General features: G+C 44.8%; 1 protein-coding gene across 5 annotated transcripts in view; it reads right to left on the bottom strand.

The window, feature by feature from the left end:
- LOC135510992 (bifunctional heparan sulfate N-deacetylase/N-sulfotransferase 2-like) overlaps positions 1-26,541 on the bottom strand; it is a 170,950-nt gene that overhangs the window by 82,662 nt on the left and 61,747 nt on the right. For 3 of the 5 annotated variants that reach the window (XM_064932400.1, XM_064932399.1, XM_064932401.1), the window contains one exon: positions 25,309-25,338. The exons of the other annotated variants lie outside the window; for them this stretch is intronic. The gene's annotated coding sequence lies outside the window, so the exon portion shown is untranslated. The remainder of the gene's footprint in view (positions 1-25,308; positions 25,339-26,541) is intronic. 5 annotated transcript variants of the gene reach the window in all.

Below are 26,541 nucleotides of genomic sequence, written 5' to 3'. Positions count from 1 at the left end.
CACCCGGGAGGCCGGCATACCCCTTTTTATCCACTGTATTGAACAAGTGAGAAAGAGGGAAAGTGTGTGGTGTTCCTTTCACCTCTATAGTGGCATCCAGCTTAAGCCAGTTTCAGCTCCAGCTCCAGCTGTGAAAATTAACCACCTACTGGAGGGAAAACATTACTTCACAGATAGTAGTTAATTCGTTAGCTTTGCCAGGGTCCAGTAAGCAACTAACACGTTATAACTTGAGAAACGGCAAGGGGTCGTATACCAGTTCATACTACAGCGAAGTGGTTAGGTTACTAATCTGATGTTGTAACGTTAGCTAGCTAATTTTCATACTGTAAACTAAATTATTTGATCAGTTAAGTTGACTAATGTTGCTCAACATTTCTCTGACTAGCAGACAGAGAATTCGATCCAGCTAGCAAGCAAACGAACGCTACTTAAAAATGCTAACAAGTTGTTCCACCACACTTTCTCCCTCACCTCAAACTTTCCAAATGCCAGTTGTTTTTCCGTTACAGCTCATGAAGTACGCTTCCTCACCCCCAATTTCCGTGGTCAGGCTTCTCACCTACCTCTTCATTATCGTTGAGGGGACGCGCTGCTGTAACTGTCAAACTGCCTTTCTACTCTCTGCTGTCTTTCCAGAGCGCATGTAACTAGCAAATTGGGTGTCTCTTCTCTCTTCAGTCGCTTGCTGCGCTGCATTGTTATGTGAACGATTGGCTGAGCCTTGGGTACAGCCAGTATGGCGACAAACGCGCATCACTGGTTCACTTACAGCCAGTAGTGATCCAAAGCCCCTCCCCTTGCCGAAACCGTTTTTCATCTGATCTACACAAATCACGTAATTCACCCATTTTGGATTAAAAACAGCGAAAATAGCCAAAAGGTGACTAGTTTGCATCCCTGTATATTTCCTTGACTTGAGACGTTTCCCCTATCCAGTTGTTCCATTCTGTGTGTAACCTGGCAAAATAAAGGAAACATCAACATAAAGTATCTTATTAGGGCGTTGGTTCACCAGAATAGCTTCAATGCGCCTTGGCATAGATTCTACAAGTTTCTGGAAATTCCTGTGTGGAAGTACATGCTTTCAATATCCCTCATTTACTCAAGTGTTTCCTTTGGCAGTTACATGTAGAATGGACAGGTTTCTCTCGAGTCGCTAAAAAAAGGAATATAATGTAGCGGATAAAGTTAAGATTCACACAATTTCATGTGTACAACCTATAAAGACCTGCATCACTATACTGAGGGCTTTTCCATTTCTAAAAGGACGTATTTGGGTGTTTTTGGAGACGTTGTTCATGTTTTTTCAGAGCCCCTGTTACCGCACAACCAGGGTGAGAAAGTGTTTTGAGAAAGTGATTGCTGTTTTGGGGTAAGTTTATCACAAAACAAGTGAAATCACAAAAAAAGGTGTCTGAATCCTTCTATAACATGCCATTTAGGCATTTTTATTTTATTTGGTTGTAATAAGAAAACGTATCCTTTAACTTCTTATGGCTGGGGGGGCAAAACAAACATTTATTGTGGAACTGGGATTCCTGGGAGTGCATTCTGATGAAGATCATCAAAGGTAAGTGAATATTTATAACGCTATTTTGCACTTCTGTTGACTCCACAACATGGCGTGTACCTGTATGGCTTATTTTTGTGTCTGAGCACCGTACTCAGATTATTGCATGGTGTGCTTTTTCCGTAAAGTGTTTTTGAAATCTGACACAACAGTTGCATTAAGGAGAAGTGAATCTATAATTCCATGTATAACACTTGTATTTTCAACATTTATGATGAGTATTTCTGTTAATTGTTGTGGCTCTCTGCACAATCACTGATGTTTGGAAGGAAGACATTACATTGGCGCGTTATGGTCAGTAAACAGATTTTTGGATTGAAATATGAACTTTATTGAACAAAACATACATGTATTGTGTAACATGAAGCCCCATGTGTCTCATCTGATGAAGTTCAAAGGTTAGTGATTAATTTGATCTCCATTTCTGCTTTTTGTGACTCCTCTCTTTGGCTGGAAAAATGGCTGTGTTTTTCTATGACTAGCTGCTGACCTAACAATCATTTGGTATGCTTTTGTCGTAAAGCCTTTTCGAAATCGGACACTGGGATTTAAAAAGTTTTAAAATCTTTAAAATGGTGTAAATGACTTGTATGTTTGAGGAATTTTAATTATGAGATTTCTGTTGTTTGAATTTGGCGCCCTGCACTTCCACTGGCTGTTGTCATATCGATCCCGTTAGCGGGATTTCAGCCGTAAGAAGTTAACTGTTGAATCAGAATGACAATTTACTTACTGAATTGGCCCAATTGAAATTGACTTGAACCCAGCCCTGGCTCCTTACGAGAAACAGCCTAGAGAGAAACCTCAGTACTGGTACTGGTAGGGCCCAGGATGCTAGGCCTCGCTCTGTGATAAGATCAGTACAGATCTGGGATGGGTGCAGTGTTGGAGCTGTCTCTACTAATCAGGTTAGCCATGCAATAAATTAACTGCACGGACAGGAGAGAGAGGAGAATCAAATCAGCGTTGCTTTTCCACCTTCATTCTGTCACACACAAACACCTCAGCTCAGGGAGCAGGCCCTGACAGCACACCTGAAGCAACGTGTCAGCAGCCTGGGGAGGCAGAATATATGAGACTGCAGGTCAGGCTGTCACACCAAGAAGAGACACACACACACGCACACACACCAGGGAGGAGTAAAGAGAGACGCACACACACCAGGGAGGAGTAAAGAGAGACGCACACACACCAGGGAGGAGTAAAGAGAGACGCACACACACCAGGGAGGGGGAAAGAGAGACGCACACACACCAGGGAGGAGTAAAGAGAGACGCACACACACCAGGGAGGAGTAAAGAGAGACGCACACACACCAGGGAGGGGGAAAGAGAGACGCACACACACCAGGGAGGAGTAAAGAGAGACGCACACACACCAGGGAGGGGGAAAGAGAGACGCACACACACACACCGGGGAGGGGGAAAGAGAGACGCACACACACCAGGGAGGGGGAAAGAGAGACGCACACACACACCAGGGAGGGGAAAAGAGAGACGCACACACACACCAGGGAGGGGGAAAGAGAGACGCGCACACACACGCACACACACACCAGGGAGGGGGAAAGAGACACACACACACACACCAGGGAGGGGGAAAGAGACACACACACGCACACACACACACACACCAGGGAGGGGGAAAGAGACACACACACACACCGGGGAGGGGGAAAGAGAGACGCACACACACCAGGGAGGGGGAAAGAGACACGCACACACACACACCAGGGAGGGGGAAAGAGAGACGCGCACACACATCAGGGAGGGGGAAAGAGAGACGCGCACACACACGCACACCAGGGAGGGGGTAAGAGACACACACACACACACACCAGGGAGGGGGAACAGAGAGACGCGCACACACACACACACACCAGGGAGGGGGAAAGAGACACACACGCACACACACACACCGGGGAGGGGGAAAGAAACACACACACACCAGGGAGGGGGAAAGACACACACACACACACACCAGGGAGGGGGAAAGAGAGACGCACACACACCAGGGAGGGGGAAAGAGACACGCACACACACACACACATACCAGGGAGGGGGAAAGAGAGATGCGCACACACATCAGGGAGGGGGAAAGAGAGACGCGCACACACACGCACACCAGGGAGGGGGAAAGAGACACACACACACACACCAGGGAGGGGGACAGAGAGACGCACACACACACACACACACACACCAGGGAGGGGGAAAGAGACACACGCACACACACACACACCGGGGAGGGGGAAAGAGACACACACACACCAGGGAGGGGGAAAGACACACACACACACACCAGGGAGGGGGAAAGAGAGACGCACACACACCAGGGAGGGGGAAAGAGTGACGCACACACACCAGGGAGGGGGAAAGAGACTCACACACACCAGGGAGGGGGAAAGAGAGAAGCACACACACCAGGGAGGGGGAAAGAGAGACGCACACACACCAGGGAGGGGGAAAGAGACGCACACACACACACACACAAGAGGGAGGGTGTGTCCCTCCCTGGTGTGTGTGTGTGTGTGTGTGTGTCTCTTTCCCCCTCCCTGGTGTCTACCTGGGAGACACCCCCCAGGGAGGGACACACAATGCAGTGTCGGACCAGTCTGTCAGTAGTATGCCTGCCACTCACTCCTGACAGAGATAGGGTCTGCTATGGCAGGTACAAAGCTACAGATGCATCAGTGCTGCTCTAGTCACAACTCAGGAAGAGGAGACACTGATCTGAGATTTCATCAAAACACTGAAAGGTGCTTTTCTCTCAATGTTGACGAAATACTCAAGGATCCATCTGCTGTACTGTATGACTGAGTAGATGAGTGGTGAATACATTACTGTAGGCAGTAGTGGCAAACAAGTAAGGGGGAGGCTTAATGAGAGTATGTGCATGTTTGACTGGGCGTGCTTGTTTGTGGGCCAGTGTAAACATGTCATCCTATTGGAGATAATGGATGTGAGATGTTTGGCTTTGATTGTTTCTCCGAACCGAGATCATGGGTGTGAGATGAACATGTAGAGGTTTGTTTGCGGATGTGGTAAATGTGATGTGCGAGCGCGCACTCGTAGTCTGAAAAGCCAGGAGGAGCGTGCAGCAGCTTGTCAGGACCAATGTGCTTCCCCTCCCTTCACTGTGTGCTGAGTACCTTCCCCCTCCAGTCCTTTCCTCTATCCAGGTCTTGTCTCCCTCCCCATCTCGTGCTTCCTCCATCCCCCTCTCCCCTCATGTGCGTGTCTGTCTCAGGAAGGGGCCAGTTTCAGACGTCTTTCCTGACAGCTACCTGATGTGAGCACCAGTGTACGGCGCCACAGACGAACAAACCCACAGATATAACACCCAGGGGGAAAAACGGAGTTTGCGCACTGCCTTTCTACATCTACAGAAACGGGAAGGGGGGGGGAGTTGGTGGAGTTGTAATATCCCCCTTTGGGCCTCTTCACTCGGCTGCCTTCTATTCTCTTCCGTTTCCCCACGTATTTTTCTCGTTCTCGTCGGTTCATTACTCCTGGCTTTTTCCTGGTGGAAACAGATCCCCAGCATTCCAGCAGACAATTAACCCACATGCAGGCAGAGCCGTAACGACGGGACTCTCCACCAAGCCACACTTACTGCCTAGGGCTACGGGGGGGGCCACAACACAGTACACACCCTCCCTCCCCCACCTGGCATCCTAATACTATGTCCCCTTCCCTCCCTCATTTCAGTGGGTTTGACAACACCCACCTTCCTGAGGTTGATGAGAAAGAGTGAAAAAGAGGAAGACCACAGAAGAAAGAGGGTAGACAGGACAAAAGGAGAAAGGGGAACCAGGAGGGTGAAAAGAGAGAAGGCCAGGAAGAAAACACCCTTCACATTCCATAGTTCCTTAAACAGCATAAGCAGTTTTATTATTTAGTAACTACAATACATAAAGAATCACTTCCTCAGATCAGAACAACTGAATGATGACTCTCTCTGCACTCCATAACATGCCATTTAAATCAGCAGGTTGGGGCAGAATGGGCTGGTGTAATGATGGAGTGGCTGCCTGCACAGTGTTTGGTGTTTCTCGCCCCAAACTGGAGCTCAGAGCCAATGTATGCGTTGATCTCCAGGCTGTTTCACATCCGGCAGTGATTAAGAGTCCCATAGGCCGGCGCATAATTGGCCCAGCGATGTCCGGGTTTGGCCGGGGTAGGACGTCATTGTAAATAAGATTTTGTTCTGACTTGCCTAGTTAAATAAAAGTTTAAAAAATTGGGCTTCCTGCCATGTCAGCTTTTCAACAGCTTGCAATCAACACCACATACAGAGCCCCCTGCCTCTCCCAGCTCTCCCTCCCCCCCCCCACCCCCACCCCTCCCAGCTCTCCCTCCAACCACTCAGTAATGTGTTGGACCCACCCCCACCCACCACACACAGGATGCAGATGCATGCAAGCTCCCGCCTGATTAAACTTGAGTGGGCTTCCCTTGGTAACTATGATAATCAGCGAAGGAAAGAGAAGAGAGGAGAGAAATACACCAGGGCTGTCCCCATTTAGTCAACTGGTCGATAGGCTGTTTGGGCGATCAAGATTTCTTTTGTCGAGCAGTAGCAACAATAAAACAAAACAATATCATGATGTACAAGACACCGGTCTGATTCAGCCTGAGCGGACTATTCCATTGTGGAGGTCGTGGGGATGGCACAGTCAATTCATTCCAATTGTATATGGTTATATTATATGAGAATGGTGCAACACTAATAAAACTAATATTATTTTATAACAAATGCGCTTTCTCCCGCGTTGGATAGTGGTTGCTGTCAGCAGTTGTGAAACATCAGTGTGCTTTTGAATCGACGCCTTCACTTAGACCATGTGCTATGTGCATAATAGCAAAGTTAACCAGCATACTGGTGTTTAGAACAATTTAATTTATTTTACCTTTATTAAACTTGGCAAGTCAGTTAAGAACATATTCTTATTTTCAATGACGGGCTAGGAAAAGTGGGTTAACTGCCTTGTTCAGGGGCAGAACGACAGATTTTTACCTTGTCAGCTCGGGGATTCGATCTTGCAACCTTTCAGTTACAAGTCCAATGCTCTAACCACTAGGCTACCAATGTGGCGGAGGTAGCAGCAGAATGAGGAAATGAAAAAACAGCCCTTGCGTTATTGTCTAAGAAAACTGAGGAGAGAGGAACCCAACTTAATTAGGTGTACAATAAATAGCCAAACTTAAATGTGCCTGGCTTTATAAATCATCCATATACTACGTCAAAAGTATAGACACCTACTTGTTCAAGGGTTTTTCTTTATTATGACTATTTTCTACATTGTAGAAAAATACTTTAGACATCATAACTATGAAATAACACATCATGTGTTAAACAAATCAACATTATTTTATATTTGCGATTCTTCAAAGTAGCCACCCTTTGCCTTGATGACAGCGTTGCACACACTTGGCATTCTCTCAACCACCTTCACCTGGAATGGTTTCCTACAGTCTTGAAGGAGTTCCCACATATGCTGAGCACTTGTTGGTTGCTTTTCCTTCACTCTGCGGTCCAACTCATCCCAAACCATCTCAATTGGTTTGAGGTCGGGTGATTGTGGAGAACAGGTCATCTGATGCAGCACTCCATCACTCCCCTTCTTGGTCAAATAGCCCTTACACAACCTGTGTTTTGGGTCATTGTCCTGTTGAAAAACAAATGATAGTCTCACTAAGCGCAAACCTGATGGGATGGCGTATCGCTGCAGAATGCTGTAGTAACCATGCTGCTTAAGTGTGCCTTGAATTCCAAATAAATCACCAGCAAAGCATCCCCACACCTCCTCCTCCATGCTTCACGGTGGGAACCACATATGCGGAGATCATCCATTCACCTACTCTGTTTCTTACGAAGACATAGCGGTGTTAACCAAACATCTCAAATTTGGACTCATCAGACCACAGGACAGATTTCCAATGGTCTAATGTCCATTGCTCGTGTTTCTTGGCCCAAATTGGTATTTTCTTATTGTTGTCCTTTAGTAGTGGTTTCTTCGTAGCAATTCGACCATGAAGGCCTGATTCCTGTAGTCTCTTTGAACAGCTGATGTTGAGATGTGTCTGTTACTTTATTTGGGCTGCAATTTCTGAGGCTGGTAACTCTAATGAACTTATCCTCTGTAGCAGAGACAACTCTGGGTCTTCCTTTCCTGTGGTGGTCCTCATGAGAGCCAGTTTCACCATAGAGCTTGATGGTTTTTGCGACTGCACTTGAAGAAACTTTCAAAGTTCTTGAAATTTTCCAGATTGACTGAAATTCCTGTCTTAAAGTAATGGACTATCGTTTCTCTTTGCTTATCTTCTCAGGATAGGGGGCAGCATTTGGAATTTTGGATGAAAAGCATGCCCAAATTCAACTACCTGCTACTCATCCCCAGAAGATAAGATATGCATATTATTAGATAGAAAACACTCTTGACATTTCTAAAACTGTTTGAATCACGTCTGTGTGTATAACAGAACTTATGTAGCAGGCGAAACCCCAAGGACAAACCATTCCGATTTATTTTTTGAGGCCACCCGCTTTTCAATGGGTTTTCATTGGGAATCCAGATTTCTAAGGGACTTGCTTGCAGTTCCTACCGCTTCCACTGGATGTCACCAGTCTTTAGAAATTGGTTGAGGTTTTTCCTTTGTGTAATGAAGAAGTAGCTCTGTTCAAAACGAGGGTCACTTCATGTGTACTGTTTGATAGAGGCGTGTGACCAGAAAACTAGCGTCAGCTTGTTTTCTTCCTGTATTGAACACAGATCATCCCGTCTTCAATTTTATCGATTATTTACTTTTAAAAAATACCTAAAGTTATTACAAAAGTAGCTTGAAATGTTTTGGCAAAGTTTATAGATAACCTTTGAGATATTTTGTAGTCACGTTGCGCAAGTTGGAACCTGTGTTTTTCTGTATCAAATGCGCTAAATAAATGGACATTTTGGATATATATGGACGGAATTATTCTAACAAAAGGACCATTTGTGATGTTTATGGGACATATTGGAGTGCCAACAAAAGAAGCTTGTCAAAGGTAAGGCATGATTTATATTTTTATTTCTGCGTTTTGTGCCACGCCTGCAGGGTTGAAATATGCTCTCTCTCTTTGTATACGGAGGTGCTACCCTCAGATAATAGCACCGTTTGCTAACGCCAAAAAGCCTTTTTGAAATCTGACGTTGGCTGGATTCACAACACGTGTAGCTTTAATTTGGTATCTTACATGTGTGATTTCATGAAAGTTTGATTTTTATAGTAATTTATTTGAATTTGGCGCTCTGCATTTTATCTGGCTTTTGGCCAGGTGGGACACTAGCGTCCCACAAATCCCAGAGAGGTTATTTGAGCTGTTCTTGCGATAAAATGGACTTGGTCTGTATACCAACCCTACCTTGTCACAACACAACTGATTGGTTCAAAAGCATTAAGGAAAGATATTCCACAAATTAACAAGGCACATCTATTAATTGAAATGCACTCCAGGTGACTACCTCATGAAGCTGGTTGAGAGAATGCCAAGAGTATGCACTCACACGTGTCAAGTAAACAATTTCACGAATTCTGCAGGTTTTTTTTGTCTTTGCTTTGCTGAAATAAAGGCTTTCTCCTCCAAAAAAGTATATTTATAATAATTATTGTTATTATGATCATCATTATAATAAATGTCATTATCATTTTGTAGGCTTAGTATTGCAGCTTTGTATAACCACAATTAGCTGTAGGCCTAAGAGCACATCCATCTTAATACCTTAACTTTCTTAGGCCTATATTTCAATACAGTATATAGGACAGTGCACCGTAGACCTATATTTCAACACAGTATATAGGACAGTGCACCGTAGGCCTATATTTCAATACAGTATATAGGACAGTGCACCGTAGGCCTATATTTCAATACAGTATATAGGACAGTGCACCGTAGGCCTATATTTCAATACAGTATATAGGACAGTGCACCGTAGGCCTATATTTCAATAAATTTTTTGCACCGGCACCTCCCGATTTACAAATTAAGTACTGTATATAAGCTACTGCATCAGTCAATCCTTCATTCATTCATGTCATCACACAGCATTTAAAATAAAATAAAGTGATCCTTGAATAATTAGCTTAAAAAAATAAGCAACTCCAATTTGGAAACTGTATTCACTAATTAATGTGACTGGTTTTTAGTCTTTGCTGTAATAAAGGCTTAGCAAAATAAAGGTCATATCAGACCTCCCTGGTACGCTTAAACCTGTTTGGCACACAAATTCACGCAGCGCTTGTTCCTTACTCCCCCCCCCCCATAACTAGTCAAATGTATTCCACACATCTGACTTCCCCTTCACCTCATGAGCAACCAGTTAACATTCCCCTGTTGAGTTTGTCACGCCCTCTGCATCCAATTTTGCTGTTCCAGTGTTGAGTTTATTCTAACCAATTTATTGGATGTGATTATGCTATAGGTCAGGCCCTACTGGTCACGTGCATGCGATGCATAGGTGTCACGTAAAGAGAGCAAGGGTTTGAAGGAATGTTTTTTCTAAACAAATGAGGGATTTCGGTGACAGAACTTTACAGTCCGAAATGGCTGTAATTGTGTTGCAGTTTCAGCAACATGGACAGTGCGATAAACACTGATGTTCTGTGGTGGTCGCTGCAGAAGGGAGAAGCGAGGGAATATGGGTGCTCGTCACACAGTGACTGTCTTTTTATTTATTTATTTTTTATTTAAAGAAATATGTTTTACATGGACCGGCACAATCAAATCAATTGCTGGTTGGACTCCCTCTAGTCATCTGTGTGTCTTAATTATTTAAATCAAACCGTGTACTTAAAAGCATCAGACAAGCTCAGTGAATATAGTTGATTTGATTAAAACAGAACGTTTCTATATATGGAAAAATAAACGTTTTAACATTTCTACCAATCGATTGGTCGAAAGAACAGAATACTCTTGGACAACCTATAACATACAGACTTCGTTCAATTTAATGTCACTCTCACAAGTACAGTGAAATGCCTTTCATGCAAACGCAAAACCCAAAACAGCAATAACCAATTACAATGTAATAGATTTAAAAATAAAAAATAAAAAATAAGAAGAACACAATAAGTAAGCATGCATTACTATATACAGGGTCAGTTTCAATACCATATTTACAATGTGCATGGATGCTGGAGTCAGATATGTATAGGGGTAAGGTGACTAGGCATCAGAATATAAGAAACAGAACAACAGCAGCTTGTATGTCAGTGGGTGAGGAGTGTGTAGAGTCAGAATAAATGTATGTGCATATTATGGCTGTGAGTGTGCAGAGAGACAGTTAAACTTGTATCCTTGACCTTTATTTTTTAACTCCGAAAGTCCATGTAGCTACTTATCAGACGTATTGCTTGGGGATAGAAGCTGTTCAAGAGCCTGATGGTGTTAGACTAGATGCACCGGTACCGCTTGCAGTGCGGAGGCAGAGAGAATAGTCTATGGCTTGGGTGGTTAGAGTCTTAACTATTTTCCGGGCCTTCCTACCACACTGCCTGATATAGAGGTCCTGGATGGCAGGGAGCTCGGCCCCAGTGATGTACTGGCTGTCCACACCACCCTCTGTAGCGCCATGCGATTGAGGGCGGTGCTATTCCCATACCAGGCAGCAATGCAGCCAGTCAAAATAATCTCAACGGTACAGCTGTAGAACTGAGGGCCGATGCAAAACGTTTTCAACTTCCTGGAGGGGGAAGAGGCTCTGTCGCACCTTCTTCACGACTGTGTGCGCGTGTTCGGACCATTTTAAGTCCTCAGTGAGTTGGACACCGAGGAACTTGAAGCTCTTGACCTGCTCCACTGAAGCCCCGTCGATGTGGTTAGGGCCCCCCCGTGGTCAACGATCAGCTCCGTGGTCTTACTGAAGTTGAGGGAGACGCTGTTCTGGCACCACACTACCAGGTCACTGACCTCCTCCCTGTAGGTTGACTCATCATCATCAGTCGTCAGTGATGATGATGGTGTTGGAGTTGTGCGTGGCCACGCAGTCGTGGGTGAACAGGGAGTACAGGAGGGGACTAAGCACACACCCCTGTGGGGCCCTTGTGTTGAGGGTCAGCGTGGCTGAGGTGATGTTGCCTACCCTCAACTTGGGTACGGCCCGTCAGGAAGTTTAGGATCCAGTTGCAGAGGGAGGGGTTCAGCCCCAGGTCCCTAGCTTGGTGATGAGCTTGGAGGGGACTATGATGTTGAACGCTGAGCTGTAGTCAATGAACACCATTCTCACATAGGTATTCCTCTTATCTAGGTGGGCGAGGGCAGTGTGGAGAGCAATTTAAATTGTGCCATCTAGGGATCTGTTGAGGCGGTATGCTAATTGGAGTGGGTCTAGGGTGGCTGGGATGTTGGAGTTAATGTGTGCCATAACCAGCCCCTCAAAGCACTTCATGATTACAGAAGTGACTGCTACAGGGTGGTAGTCATTGTGGCATGAAGCCTCAGAGTTCTTAGGAACAGGAATGATGGTGGTCATCTTAAAACATGGGGGGGGGGGGAATCACAGACCGGGAGAGGTTGAAGATTACCGTGAATATGCCTGCCAGCTGTTTTGCGCATGTTCTGAGTTCAGTGATGTGGACAGATTGGCCTCCCTCCTCTCTTTTAGCCCAGTGACCGTAGCCTCCTCCCTGGCCTGCCTGTGTCTCTGCCAGCATGTCTACTGACAGCTGAGAGAGCGTCTGGCCCACAGTGATGCCCTGTACACGGCCTTGACCCCCGAGAGAGAAGAGGTAGAGAGAGAAATAAAGGGAGATATGGAGGGAGGAAGAGAAATGCTGTTTGAAGGCAGCCACCACGTCCTAGACAAGGGCATCTGCACTGCACCAGCCCTGAGAGGGCTGAATCCTACTTCATATCTGCGCTCTCTCTCACTCTTCCTTCCGCTTCCTTCTCTCTTGGTTGCTCTGAATTCCCCAGCAGAGCAATTAAATACTACTTCCTCACACACAATGACAGGGAGGGCCGGGGATGTGTATCCTGTGGTGCCTACTTATGAAGCAGGCCATAGCCCCTGCAGAGGTGGTGAAAGTGATATAAATGCGCTGTGTGGACGAGGTTACTCCTCCAGTCCGCCGGCTCTGGCCCCGGCTGTCCGTTAGGCCCCATCCATCAGCGACCACTCACCTAGCACACTGGCTGTTAGCATTCCTCCTAGCTGCACACACAGCGACCTGGCTAATTACCCCCCTGCCTGGCAGTCACTAACGCGCTCTCTAAGACACACAAACACCTAATACACACACACAGCCAAATGGTCACACCTGTTTCAAAACACACACACACTATACAGAAGCTCAATGGGAGTCCCAGCTCTCCTCTCAGAGGACTAGGTGTGTGCACGTCAGTCCAACACCAGTTGGCTCATGGTTGCTTCAACCAAATCTCAAACACACCATATAAACTACTCAAAATCCCCACCTATACAATGGGGCTCCAGGTATGACATCACATCTGCAACAGCAGGCCAAATGAAGCCCCTGGGGCAATGTCAGGTTGTGCAGTTAGTGGCAGGCAGCAGCACGGCTCCAATCCTGAGAGACTGACAGACGGACTGTCGCTTACAGCTAGTTTGGCTTTCTCCCTCCTGTTTACCTTTCTCTCTTTCCACCTCTTTCCCGTTCCCTCGGTTTCTCTTGCCGGCACTTTGGACAGCATACAGAAAATCCATTACACGGAACACACCTCCCATTTAACTCGGCCAATTAATCACGGAATGCGGGGAGATTAATTCAGCAAACATCTGCTCAGGAAGGGCAGGGGTAGAAATGTTTTGACGAAGGGAGCACTTCGTACATTCGTACAGGAGAAGAAGAGAAAACACCGGAGGGGAAATAGTTTCATTCGGATTCTGACCCAAGCCTCCTTTAAAAAAGAAAAAGAAAAAAAGAAATCTCACTTCATCAGCCAGAGTAGCTGAGAGACGGGTGAGTTAGAGCTGAGAGAAGCAGAGGCAGAGCTTTAAATAACTTAGAATGAGCCGAGACACAGCCAGGCCTCAGTGGAGTAGGGGTCTGCAGGGAAACAGACCGTGCGAGTTGCGTAAGAGATGGTGAGACATGACATTTGCCATTAGCTATATTAGTATGATACCATAACACATTACATAACTGCAGACATAACACAGTGCTAATTAGCCACTTAGGCTAATTCTCAAATATCAGACTCTATAAAACTTGACACATCCTTCCTCTACCCCACCTTTTATCTTATCTATAAACCATACACCCCCAAAAGACAAAACACACTCAAACTTCACAGTCCTAAACACATTCACGCTCTCTCACAAACACACTCATTCACTCCACCCTTCACCTTCCTCCTCCCCCCGTCACAGATGTATCATCAGCTATCCCATCTGTCCAGCAGCTACAGCCTCCCTTCCTACCCACACTTCATCACCCTGTGGACTGATTCTGAGAAGAGCACTATAATGTAGCAAGAGGAAGCCTGGCCCGGGCTTAGTGCTCCCCAGGTGTGAGTGATCAATGGGGATCAATGGGAGCGATGGGTGCTCAGGGCAGGCCTGGACCCTGAGGTACTGTGATCAGGGTGCTGTCCAGGGAATGGCCAATCCCGTTAGCTAATTAGCAGCCTGAGACAGATGGACATGACCCGCCTCGCGGCTCAAGGACGACACCAGCTTAGCCACCAGGCTTATTAGCACCCAACCATATGGATACAATAGGGAGAACAGAAGAGGGAGAGACAGACAGGAAGGTAGGGTGACAGTAAGACGAGAGAAAAAGAGGGAGTTATGTGGGTTCATGCGTGTGCACTAAACCACTGTGTATATTCCAGACAGTGTTGGTGTCAGACAGACGTTGTGTGCACACAGATTGCATGTGTGCATATATGCAGGTGTGACAATGAGCGAGTGTGTGGCTATACTGTACATCTTTCAGTCTTGCAGTCCTTCTAATTGGCAATATGGCAAGTAGGCGAGTATGGAATGAAAGTGATTGTGTATGAGCATGTTTGTAAGGGAGTGTGTACACACATTTCCCTCTCGTATTGCGCCTGTCATTAGTATGCAGAGGGTAGTGGCAGGTGTGAATCCCCCCTTATAGTGCCGAGGGCTAGAGTAAACAGGGAAGGCAGCACCCAGAGAGAGAGAGGGGGATGGAGCGAGAGAGGGAGAAGGAGCGGGAAAAGAGATGGAAGCTGGAGGTCACCCTTCAGCCTGTGACTGAGCATGGGGATCAAAATACATTCAAATGTATAACAGCTTGTGTTACAGAAATCCATTTTCAGCTCCTCAATTACCTTCTCCATCCAGCCTCCGCATCCTCACCCCACCCTGTACTCTGTCACACAAACCATGCTTACAGGGCTCTGCAGATGATAACCATTCGGATGTGATGGACCTGACTGAGAACACAACACAGTGTGAATTGTTCTTTTTTTGGTCATTGACCTACACGAAATACTCCATGTCAAAGTGAAAAGAAAATGACATCTTTTTACAAATTAAATAACAAAAATATAGTTGCATAAGTATTCACCCATTTGTTTAGGCCTAAATGAGTTCAGGAGTAACATGTGGCTTAACAAATCACATAACAGGCTACATGGGACTCAATAGGGGCTGCCGTGTTTTATGATTGCCCTTTTCTCTTTCCTCCATGCAAACAACATCTAAGGTCTCTCAGTCAAGTATTGAATTACAAGCAGATTCAACTACAAAGACCAGGGAGCTTTTGGAAAAACCCTCTTAAAAAGGGCAGTGATTGTGTTACTGTTACCCATCTACCAGACATTGAATATATCTGCAAACAGGGTCAAGTTAATAATTATCCTGTGGGTGATATATTAAACCACCCAGACACAACAAAAATACATTCATCCCTCTGAACTGAGCTGCAAGACATGAAGGAAACTGCTTAGCGATGTCACCAGGAGGCTATTGGTGATATTAAAACAAGTTGAATGGCTGCGATGGGAGAAAACTGAGGATGGATCAACAACAGCGTAGTGACTCCACAATAATGACATAAATTACAGAGTAAATACATCAGGATATTCCAAAACATGCATCCTGTATGCAACAAGGCACTAAAGTAATGGTGAAGAAAGAAAATCATGGCAAAGGTATACACGTTTCTGCCTAAATGCAAAGCCTTAACTTTTGGGGCTAATCCAACACATCACATCACTGAGTAACAGCTTCCTTTTTCTCAAGCATGGTGGCGGCTGCATCATGGTGTGGGCATGCTTGACATCGACAAAGACTGGGGAGTTTTTCAGGATGAAAAGAAATAGGATAGAGCTAAGCACAGGCTAAATCCTTAAGGACAACCTGGTTCAGTCTGCTTTCCACCAGACACTGGGAGATTAATTCACCTTTAAGCAGGACAATAACCTACAACACAAGGCCAAATCTACACTGGAGTTGCTTACCAAGAAGACCGTGAACGTTGTTAAGTGGCCAAGTCACTGTTTTCACTTAAAATCTGCTTGAAAATGTAATGGCAAGACTTTAAAATGGCTGTCAAGCCATGAACCCCAACACCTTGACAGAGCTTGAAGATCATTGCCAAAGGTGTATTGACTCAGGGGGGTGAATACTTATTTAAAGGTATATTATATTTGTACTTTTTTATTTTATATACAGTGGGGCAAAAAAGTATTTAGTCAGCCACCAACTGTGCAAGTTCTCCCACTTAAAAAGATGAGGCCTGTAATTTTCATCATAGGTACACCTCAACTATGACAGACAAAATGAGAAAAATAATTCCAGAAAATCACATTGTAGGATTTGTAATGAATTTATTTGCAAATTATGGTGGAAAATAAGTATTTGGTCACCTACAAACAAGCTAGATTTCTGGCTCACACAGACCTGGAACTTCTTCTTTAAGAGGCTCCTCTGTCCTCCACTCGTTACCTGTATTAATGGCACCAGTTTGAACTTGTTATCAGTATAAAAGACACCTGTCCACAACCTCAAACAGTCACACTCCAAACGCCACTATGGCCAAGACCAAAGAGCTGTCAAAGGACACCAGAAACAAAATTGTAGACGTGCACCAGGCTGGGAAGACTGAATCTGCAATAGGTAAGCAGCTTGGTTTGAAGAAATCAACTGCGGGAGCAATTAGGAAATGGAAGACATACAAGACCACTGATAATCTCCCTCAATCTGGGGCTCCATGCAAGATCTCTCCCCGTGGGGTCAAAATGATCACAAGAACGGTGAGCAAAAATCCCAGAACCACACGCGGGGACCTAGTGAATGACCTGCAGAGAGCTGAGACCAAAGTAACAAAGCCTACCATCAGTAACACACCACGCCGCCAGGGACTCAAATCCTGCAGTGCCAGACGTGTCCCCCTGCTTAAGCCAGTACATGTCCAGGCCCGTCTGAAGTTTGCTAGAGAGCATTTTGATGATCCAAAAGAAGATTGGGAGAATGTCATATGGTCAGATGAAACAAAAATATAACTTTTGGTAAAAACTCAACTCGTCGTGTTTGGATGACAAAGAATGCTGAGTTGCATCCAAAGAACACCATACCTACTGTGAAGCATGGGGGTGGAAACATCATGCTTTGGGGCTGTTTTTCTGCAAAGGGACCAGGACGACTGATCCGTGTAAAGGAAAGAATGAATGGAGCAATGTATCGTGAGATTTTGAGTGAAAACCTATCAGCAAAGGCATTGAAGATGAAACGTGGCTGGGTCTTTCAGCATGACAATGATCCCAAACACACCGCCCGGGCCTAGCCAGTCTCCAGATCTCAACCCCATAGAAAATCTTTGGAGGGAGTTGAAAGTTCGTGTTGCCCAGCAACAGCCCCAAAACATCACTGCTCTAGAGGAGATCTGCATGGAGGAATGGGCCAAAATACCAGCAACAGTGTGTGAAAGATTTACAGAGAACATTTGACCTCTGTCATTGCCAACAAAGGGTATATAACAAAGTATTGAGATAAACTTTTGTTATTGACCAAATACTTATTTTCCACCTGTAACGGATGTGAAACGCTAGCTTAGTTAGCGGTGGTGCACACTAAATAGCGTTTCAATCGGTGACGTCACTTGCTCTGAGACCTTGAAGTAGTAGTTCCCCTTGCTCTGCAAGGGCCGCGGCTTTTGTGGAGCGATGGGTAACGATGCTTCGTGGGTGACTGTTGATGTATGCAGAGGGTCCCTGGTTCGGTATCGGCGAGGGGACGGTCTAAAGTTATACTGTTACACACCATAATTTGCAAATAAATTCATTAAAATCCTACAATGTGATTTTCTGGAATTTTTTCTCTCATTTTGTCTGTCATAGTTGAAGTGTACCTATGATGAAAATTACAGGCCTCTCATCTTTTTAAGTTGGAGAACTTGCACAATTGGTGGCTGACTAAATACTTTTTTGCCCCACTGTATGTATGTATGTATGTATGTATGTATGTATGTATGTATGTATGTATGTATGTATGTATGTATGTATGTATGTATGTATGTATATATATATATATTTTTTTATGTCTTCTTCGAGAGTATTTTGTGTAGATTGTTGATAAAAGAAATGTAATCCATTTTAAATCATACTTTGTAACAATAAAAATGTGAAGGAATCCAAGGGAGGTGAATACTTATGATAGGCAGTCGCTAGCACACAATCTTTCACGCATACACACACAGGTTGGCCTGCTGCTCACTGCACAGTTCACCAGAATAAATATAATTAATCCGTTTTCCTGTTGTTCTCTCCCCCCGTTTCCTTTACCCCTCCGATTTCATTTATTTTTCATTGGAGAATCGCTCACAGATGCATCACTGCGGGCGCTCGGGGGTGGAGGTGCTGGGTGAATATGCCTTGCCCAAACTAACAGTGAATTATAGAAGCACATTAGTACACCACCCCCGCCACAGGCAGAGAGAGAGAAAGGGGGAGAGCGAGAGAGAGCGAGCGGTGGGGGGAGGGGAGTGAGCGCCAGAACTGTCAGCCGTAGGTGGGTGGTTGAGTGGGTGGTAAAGAGGCAGAGCTCCTGGGTTTCCAGGGCCAGAGAAAGGGGCCTCTAGGCTGGGTACTGTGATCTGAACAGGTGGGAGGAGACGACCCAGGGCAGGAGCAGCAAAATGAACACTTACCTGGAGGATTTAAATGAATCATTCATCGTTAGGAAGGAAGGAAGGAAGGAAGGCAAATAGAATAGAGAAAAAAAGACAGCTGGAGAGAAACCAAAGGTAACACAGACCTGAAATGTGTGACCATTGATTGTGACACAACATCGAGCAAGGGTGTGCAAGGAGAATCTTAACAAATAAAAATGGTACAATGCAGCTGTTTTAATCTCAATATCAAATCATTTCTCTGTAAAGATTAAGTACCTTACTAGCTAGGTTTCCATCCAATTTGAGACAAGAGTTTTACGCCCAAAAATTGTCTGCGTAAATGAAATATGCTAATTTCCCAAAGATTTTCTATCAAATTGACTTGTTGCAGATAAGTCTGTGCGTGATCACGTAGTGCACATTAAAAAAAAGACTTTAGTTCCAAGTTAAATGGGTTTTCATCGCATTTTCATCTCTACTGATGGTTTTGTCCAAAACAATGTTTACATTATATAGAGAATGTGTCCACTCCGGTATTGGCATTGGCACTCTAGCCAATAGCTCACAGATACAGTGCAGGTATAGTCTACATTATGAAATTATTATGGACAAAGAGCGAGATTATTTTTAAATGTCAAACGGCAGCCCATCATCGATCATCATTGTCACCAGAATAAGACCCTGGATATTTATTGGAAAGCAGCATCAAGCTCATCATCGTGCACGTTCACCACCCAGTGAAGTTCATCATAACGTATTTCATCTGTAGCCTAATAAAACGGCACGCTTTCCCGAGTCGTAGTGGGAGGACCACACAACATGTCATCGCGTTTATTTCCATATGACGGTTATTATAAATCAACAATAGTTTCCACCACCATTTGTCACATAATAAAATTTGACACAAAAAGATCTCACCTTGTCTAGCGTACTTTGTTTTGATGACATTTGTAAAGTTGACCGACCAGAGCCTTAATATGCAGTTTCAGAAAGGTTTTCTTCCTGTAAGCATTACATGGCAACGTAGGAATTTTGTGGGTTCACAGACCGTGGACAAGAGTAGGGGTGGAAAGATCTCCTTTATAGTAAAAGCATTGCATGAATCTATCTTTGATATTTTCAGGTCCAAGAAAAAAAGCATTTTATAAAAAAATGTATCCAATTCTATGTCAGTTTACATATTAGCAGAATATTTTTTTAATAAAACAAATTACTGAAATTACAGGCTAAGAATGGACAGAGTTATGCCTGTGTTCATCTTATCACATCTCTCCAATGCAATATCAGTGTGTCTTGTTTGCAATGAAACTGTCCCTGTTGGCAAATAATTAAATCTGAGACATCATTAGGAATCGGAGCATGGTACTTCCAAGAGTTAGGCCTACCTTCCCACCCCAGACCGCAGGCCTACCTTCCCACCCCAGACCGCAGGCCTACCTTCCCACCCCAGACCGCAGGCCTACCTTCCCACCCCAGACCGCAGGCCTACCTTCCCACCCCAGACCGCAGGCCTACCTTCCCACCCCAGACCGCAGGCCTACCTTCCCACCCCAGACCGCAGGCCTACCTTCCCACCCCAGACCGCAGGCCTACCTTCCCACCCCAGACCGCAGGCCTACCTTCCCACCCCAGACCGCAGGCCTACCTTCCCACCCCAGACCGCAGGCCTACCTTCCCACCCCAGACCGCAGGCCTACCTTCCCACCCCAGACCGCAGGCCAACCGACACAGAAAAATGTCAGCTTTAACAGCTGGCTACTTTTCTTCCATGGCTTAACCCAACGAGAGAAGGTCACAGTGATTCCCTAAAATATGTATGGGTTTAAACATTCTATTGTACAGAAAGTGAATAGTTTAATCAAATGATAGTGAGAGTTTTGATTACTTCCCAAGCAAAGTAAAATGTTTTGTCTCCTCTACTATAGGTTGTAGCTCAGCCTCTGAAATTTAAAGACGCGAAACAATGATATCCCCATACGCATCAGTCACGTCTTTCCTGGGTATTTCACAGCTTGTTTAAGTATAAAGCATCACGGACCAAAGCGCTGTCATACTGAAGATCACTTTATATAAATTGAACAGGTTTTATTTTCTTAAAAATCTGAAGTTAATAATGGGTAGGCTTGTGGCTCCTGAATGGCACAGCGGTCTAAGGCACTGCATCTCAGTATTAGAGGCTTCACTACAGACCCTGGTTCGATCCCGGGCTGTATCACAACCGGCCGTGATCTGGAGTCCCATAGGGCGGCACACAATTGGCCCAACGTCGTCCGGGTTATGGGAGGGTTTGGCCGGTGTAGGCAGTCATTGTAAAATAAGAATCTGTTCTTAAAGGTTAAATAAAATAAATTAAAAGGTCTTGTGCTATTTTTAAATAAAAGGTAGGCCTAATGAAATAACCTTGCATACATTTCAGATCGACTCGTGCTGTGACTGCTGCTTCCGAGTTTTTGCTCCACAATGGAAGTTACTCGATTCTGGCTTATTGTGTGGTCAATAGCTCTGAAAAACACATCATGGGTAAGAAACATCGTTTTTATTCAAATCAACTCTAGTAGTAGCAAGCTTTCAAAGTTGACCTCTGGTCCTCCTCATCTTCACACTCTCCTTCTCAAACTGAACAGAACATAGACTTGTCCACACGCAAGGTATATCATTGTTTGGATGAGGCCTAATTGGAAGAAGCCCTCCTGAACTGCCACTGTAGGCCTACACAGCACAGCATTGGTTAGGCAGCACACAAAAAGGATTTTGATCAGCAAGAGCAGAGCAGTCCGGGGCTCAGGGTTGGAATATCGTTTGTAATGAGGCCTAATTTTAATTTACATCATCCCAGCAGCTCTCTTAGAAATACAACTTTGCTCGATGCTTCTCTGAGCATTCTCCGAGTATCCATAGCCTATAGGCTACGGATCATTTGATTGACAACACACTAAAAAGCCTACAGGTGCACTTGATATTGCGCGACCAGCAGAGAATCAGAGAACAGGGGCGGCATAGGGCACACATCGATATTATAGCCTAATAAGTAGCTAATTATAAAACACTGAAAATATTACAATTTCAATTACATGACCTTCCCCTGGACTAGATTTAAAAAATGTAAATACTTAACCCTCCCCTTGACTGAAATTGAAAAAGCATGACCCTCTCCCATTTCCATCCAGGTACCCATTCTGTAAATTTTGATCGATCCCTTAGCAAAGAAAGAGCAATTTCTCAAGTAAGAATTTTGCTTGGACTGTCGGAGTGATCTGAGTGAGAGCATCCTGTCGGGCTGTATCACCGCCTGGTACGGCAGCTGCTCTGCCCATAACCGTAAAGCTCTCCAGAGGGTCGTGAGGTCTGCACAATGCATCACCGGGTGCAAACTACCTGCCCTCCAAGACACCTACACCACCCGATGTCACAGGAAGGCCATAAAGATCATCAAGAACAACAACCACCCGAGCCACTGCCTGTTCACCCCGCTATCATCCAGAAGGTGAGGTCAGTACAGGTGCATCAAAGAAGGGGACCGAGAGACTGAAAAACAGCTTCTATCTCAAGGCCATCAGACTGTTAAACAGCCATCACTAACATTGAGTGGCTGCTGCCAACATACTGACTGTAATCAATTTATCACTAGCCACTTTATATCATGCTTACATACCCTACATTACTCATCTCATATGTACAGTGGGGAGAACAAGTATTTAATACACTGCCGATTGTGCAGGTTTTCCTACTTACAAAGCATGTAAAGGTCTGTAATTTTTATCATAGGTACACATCAACTGTGAGAGACGGAATCTAAAACAAAAATCCAGAAAATCACATTGTATGATTTTAAAGTAATTAATTTGCATTTTATTGCTATATTGTAATTACTTCGCCACCATGGCCTATTTATTGCCTTACCTCCCTTATCTTACCTCATTTGCACTCACTGTACACAGACTTTTTGTTTTCTTTTGTTCTACTGTATTATTGACTATGTTTTGTTTATTCCATGTGTAACTCTGTTGTTGTATGTTTCAAATTGCTATGCTTTATCTTGGCCAGGTCGCAGTTGCAAATGAGAACTTGTTCTCAACTAGCCTACCTGGTTAAATAAAAGGTGAAATAAAAAAATACACTTGTGTGTATACGGTAGTTGTTGTGAAATTGTTAGGTTAGATTACTCGCTAGATGTTACTGCATGGTCGGAACTAGAAGCGCAAGCATTTCGCTACACTCACATAAACAGCTAACCATGTGAGAAATTTGATTTGATTTGAGTGGGAAAGGGAAAACAGCTGATTGGCTGAGAGGTTTTGGAACCCTTTCTATTTAGTATATGAACTAATTTACCACCTGGTGATGGCGCCAGGCAGGCCAAAACTCCATCCTACCAAAACGGCAGAGATTAAGCAGTCTTTTCAAACAGCTCTTACATGAGCACTAACCTAAAAATCGGGCCGCCCCCAGTTGGTGAGGGTGAAAACACATCCACCACGTGCGTGGTTAGTCCCCGTTCACACACGTCGGTAATCAGGCCAACCACCATAGTGTTGTCAGCAAATGCAACAATGGTGGTTGGCCTGATCACCGACAACGAGACAGCCTATAGGTAGGAGTTCAGAGACCTGGCAGTGTGGTGCCAGGACAACAATGCTTCCCTCAACGTCAGCAAGACAAAGGACCTGACTTTTGGACTACAGGAAACGGAGAGCTGAGCACGTCCCCAGCCACAGGGCTGTAGTGAAGAGGGTTGAGAGCTTCAACTTCCTCGGTGTCCACATCACTAAGGAATTATCATGGTCCACACACACACCAACAGTTGTAAAGAGGGCATGCCAGTGCCTCCTCCCCCTCAAGAGGCTGGAAAGATTTGGCATGGGCCCTCAGAATCTCAAAAAGTTCTCCAGCTGCACCATCTGGACTGGCTACATCCCCGTTTGGTATGGCAACTGCTTTGTATCCGACCACAAGGCACTACAGAGGGTAGTGTGTATGGCCCAGTATATCACTGGGGCCAAGCTTCCTGCCATCCAGGACCTCTATACCAGGCGGTGTCAGAGGAAGGCCCTAAAAACAGTCAAAGACTCCAGCTAACCAAGTCATAGACTGTTCTCTCTGCTACCACATGGCACTGAACAACTTCTACCCCCAAGCCATAAGACTGATAAATAGTTAACCAAATAGCTACCCGGACTATCACATATCCTGTTGCCAAGTCACTTTACCCACACACACCTCAACAACCTCGGGGCGGCAGGGTAGCGCGTTGGAACACACACACACACACACACACACACACACACACACACACACACACACACACACACACACACACACACACACACACACACACACACACACACACACACACACACACACACACACACACACACACACACACACACACACACACACACACACACACACACACACACACACACACACACACACACACACACACACACACACACACACACGGTAGCCTAGTGGTTAGAGCGTTGGACTAGTAACCAGAAGATTGCAAGTTCAAAACCCCTGAGCTGACAAGGTACAAATCTGTCGTTCTGCCCCTGAACAGGCAGTTAACCCACTGTTCCTAGGCCGTCATTGAAAATAAGGATTTGTTCTTAACTGACTTGCCTGGTTAAATAAAGGTTAAAAAAATAAAATAATATAAATAAATAAAAAAACTCATACCCCTGCACATCAACTCTGTAATGGTACCCAGTGTATATAGCAAAGTTTGCTACTCATTGTGTATTTACTCTTTTTTCTCTGCATTGTTGGGAAGGGCCAGTAAGTAAGCATTTCACTACACCTGTTGTTTACAAAGCAGGTGACAAATTAAATGTGATATTTGATAATGAAAGACTTGGTCTCAATTATAATTATATATGTGACATTGCGACACAAGAAAATACCATGACATTTTAAATTCTTAATTTAATAAAAACACTTTTGAATGTAGTTTATGAGGTGTGCCCATAAAAAGCCATACCGTAAAGCCTACACACGTTTCATTCATGCCGTTTGTTGTTATTGTGGGAATGCTGTAATTAAAAATCCGTAATTAAGTCAGCGAAATGAGAAGGAGTAGGCTACAGTGAGAAACCAACAGCAAGTGTATTTAATATCAAATGGATTTCTTGTAGACAATGACGGGGAGTGCAGCAAAGTAGTATAAACTATCTTAGCTAGCTTCTTTACATCGATTTAATGCAGTGAAAGACAGGAACAGCCAGATGGGATGATAGACAAACTTGTTAATGCCATAGGTCATCTAAATAGTTTTTCCTCGCTCTCCCTTGACACCGGCCCCTAACCACTACTACCCTACTGCAGCACGCACAGAGTCGGACAGGGCACCGAGTCAAGCAGGCTGCATAGCAAGCGTCTCAAGTTTAAACAAAGTTACAACAACAAAAATGTAGAATAATAATGAATATTTGAATAGTGAAATTACTTCAAATGCCCATCCCTAATTCAGTCAATGTGAGCTGGGTCCACAAGTGCACCAATCATAGAACCAGCCACATGAGCAATGCAAAGCTCTTTGGGCTATGTTAAAGTTAATCATCCTATGACACCAACACACTTCGCTAATTCACACATGGGTTGCGTGAACGTACACATACACAACACCCAGTTGGTCTTTGAAGAGCACCTTACCTCAGAGTGTGCAGCATGCAAGACGAGGGCCTGCAGAAAGGAGAGAACGAGAGAAACAGGATTCATTAAAGGATCCAACTCACAGCCACACAAATGCACCCCCTGCTACTCTCACCAACATTAACATGAGCTGCCCACCTCAGCGAGTGAGTGAGCTCTCAAATACACGGCAGTATATTCTATTTAAATTAAAGGAAAAAGGTGTTTAACAGTAGCCTAGTTTGAAAAGGCAAGCCCCAGGGTTGTCAAGGACGACAGAGCCAGAGAAGAAGAGAGATGAGAGACAAAGACAGAAAAGCAGGCTTAACAGCATCACATGAAGATATGATGCTAGAGAGGAGCCCTGACCTCTGCTTGCTTAGACAACAACCTGAGTCAACATCTCCCTCTCTTGCTCCCTGGTGATTTTGTGTTTGTTATGTAGTGGTGCAGTTTGTTCCAGGAGCAGGCTGTCCTGATCTATCCACACCCACAGAAGCTGTTTTTCAATCGTTTTAACTGGCTTCCATGGCAAGACATGATAGGTTGAAGAAATATGGATAAATCCTATCCAGTCCTTGTCAACCATCAGTGATAATAAAGAATATTGGAAAGGTGTCCATTTCAGAGCTAGTTATGAGACAGCCAGGGTTATGGGGCTCTGGGGACTCTGTTAGGGGAAGGAATGAGAACGCTCACAGTTGGAGGCAAGGTATTGGTGGTGGAGGATTGGGGGGGGGGGGGGTCCTAAGTGCTATGGAAGGCAGTGGTTGTGCTGTAGCCTGCTACTAAACCTCCACTGCTCCAGCAAACACTACTAATTCATCAAAGCATCACGTCAAACGCACGTCACCCGCGATGGAGCAGAATCTGCCTGGGAGGAATAAATAATGCACTGCTATCTGCTGCTACCGCTATCAAAGATAAATAACACACGAGTACACAGCTTTACATATGTATTACACAGAAGTGATGACCATCATTACCGCTGGACCATAATTAGCTATACCCACAGCCACCAACTAAGGCACACAAGATGACACGTCATACACACACACACACACACACACACATCACCCCTTCAAAGCACTACAACCAACACTGTGATCAGCCACCAGCTTAATAAAGCGTATGAAGGATCATCTCACTGCTGATCAAATCAAAAATCACATTTTATTTGTCACATACATGTGTTGAGCAGATGTTATTGAGGATGTAGCGAAATGCTTGTGCTTCTAGTTCCGACAGTGTAGC

The sequence above is a fragment of the Oncorhynchus masou genome, chromosome 23 (assembly GCF_036934945.1).
Source record: "Oncorhynchus masou masou isolate Uvic2021 chromosome 23, UVic_Omas_1.1, whole genome shotgun sequence".
Taxonomy (NCBI): Eukaryota; Metazoa; Chordata; class Actinopteri; order Salmoniformes; family Salmonidae; genus Oncorhynchus; species Oncorhynchus masou.
Note: the sequence above shows the minus strand (reverse complement) of the source record. Positions and strands in the feature narration are given on the sequence as shown.